Raw genomic sequence first — 2,399 nt, forward strand, 5'->3', positions numbered from 1 at the left:
AAAGAAAAAGAAAAAGAAAAAGAAAAAGAAAAAGAAAAAGAAAAAGAGAAAAAAGAAGAAGAAAATGGGAAAAGAAAAGGAAAAGGAAAAAAGGAAAAAGAAAATAGGAAAAGAAAAGGAAAAGGAAAAAAGGAAAAGAAAATAGGAAAAGAAAAGGAAAAGGAAAAAAGGAAAAGGAAAATAGGAAAAGGAATAACAACAGTGATAGTGATGGAGATAGAGGTGATAGATAGACATAAAAGATATAGAAATAGTAATAAGTGATAGTAATAGAGACAGAAATAGAAATAGAAATAGAATTAGAAATGAAAGTAAAAATAGATAAAAATAGAAATGAAAATTGAAATGCTGATAGTGGTAGCAATAGAAATAGACATAGAGATAGAAATAGAATTAGAAATAGAATTAGAAATACAAATAAAGGTAAAAATAGAAATAAAAGGTGAAATAGAAACAGAAACAATAAGTGTACCTAAGCTGGTTTCACTTGCAAGGTGCTTAGGGTTAAAGGGAAAAAAAAGGAAAAGAAAAGTGCAGTCCATGCAGAAGAACTGTCATGTCACACAAATTGTCAGCTTCCCTAATATCACCAATCCCTCCTCCGCCTCACCAACTTAAATTCTCCTGTGCCTCCAGGTAGGGGCTGTTGGGACTCAGCTCCAGATCCATCCACAGCGGAGATCAGTCATTTCACACTGCCAGTGGGCTTCTTTACTATTCTAATACAGAACCCATTGCACACTATGACTAATAATGTTGGCTGTATGAAAGAATTATTTATATAGAGACTGAGAAAGGCCTCCTTGGATTTCTAGACAGGACAGTCTTGATTTGGAGAGAGCAAAGCATAAAATAACTGCAGGGCCATTTCAGGCTGCCGGAGTCTCCAGGAGACAGGCTGACAATTGGTGCTTGAATTTGAAGCTGCAGATTGTGTGTGCTGTGGCAAACCCTCTTCCCTCGTACCCTGGAGTCCCCCATCCTCAGAAATAAAGAAGGGACATATAGGGAATGCCAGTCAACATAGGCTTATGGAAAATAGGTCCTGTCAAAGTAAATTGATAGCTCTTTTTCTGATGAGATTACAAGTTCAGTCGATAAAGGCAGCAGTATTCAAGAAATAGGTATCTGTGGGGCTTCTTATTTGGTACACCATAACCTTTTGATTGCAAAACTAGGTGAAAAAAATTCACAAAATTAACATGGTGCACCTTAAGTGGATTAGAAATAGGCTGAGAGCCTCAAAATGTGTTTACAGAAGTCACTGCCGAGCAGGTCTGTTTGTAGTCTGGTCACAGAGGGATCAGATTATCTATAAATACAAACAGTAACTAAAAGTTGTTATTCAGCCAATTGATGATTGATTCTCCATCTCTGAGGGGATGATAAATAATGTAAGGGGACAGATTCCTTATGTTGTGTGACCAGTGGATCAACCATGTGTGGCTGCCCCATCCCTGGAATTGTTCAAGTCCAGGTTGGATGAGGCTCTGAGCACCCTGGACAAGGGTAAGGTGTCCCTGCCCATGGCAGGGGGTTGGAACTGGATGACCTCTGAGATCCTCTCCAACCCAAACAATTCTGTGATTCTATAAAATGAGGTACATTTTATTATGATAGAAAAACTGTACTTAAGGATGTGTCTGTATTTACCAGCAGAGTTTCTGTTCTGACAGCTGGTGACTGAGAACAGCCTGTCATCATGATAGATAATCACTAAAGATGGTTTTTCTCAGGATAAAGATCTCACAAAAAAACTAATGTTATTTTACTGCACAGACACAAGCTTTTTAAATGAGAAAAGGTTGCTTTTATTCTAGGATTGATAGTGCTTCTGGTTTTGACTTCTGCAGTGCAAGAAGTAGTTTAAAATTTTGTGGAGAGCTTACAAAGAAAACACAGATGGTTGAAACACTTTACGTGGCAGAAAAAGGAGGGATTTTGAACCAGATGAAAATTAAAAGCTAAGTGTAAATTTAGGCTTTCTCTGTAGCTAACAGTGGGTACCTGCATAAGGTGCCTCTCCTTGCACCTCTTGCTCTTATCTTAGTCTCACAGTGGAATGAAACACCTCTGAAAATACTGATCTTATGACATGGTCACAGCCTAAAAATAGGTGAAATGGAATTTTGAAAATAGCTTTCCTGTTGCGCAGACAAACTCCTGAAAACCAGAGTAGAACTACTGAGGCGACTGAGGACTCCAGCAAATAGTTTAGTAAAGGAGGGGGGAATTTTAGATCTTTGCCACAGTTTTGACTAGAAAACTAAATTGTTTTTATCACATACTTCCTTCTCCTTTGGGTACACATGCCAAGGGTCTCTGCAGTCCTCCTGGCACACACCATCACCCTTGACAGTAGGCAGGAGAGAACAGTGAGATCCCTGAGGATTTCCTCT

Source organism: Neopelma chrysocephalum, unplaced genomic scaffold (genome assembly GCF_003984885.1).
Source record: "Neopelma chrysocephalum unplaced genomic scaffold, ASM398488v2 Primary Assembly neopelma1_97517, whole genome shotgun sequence".
Lineage (NCBI taxonomy): Eukaryota > Metazoa > Chordata > Aves > Passeriformes > Pipridae > Neopelma > Neopelma chrysocephalum.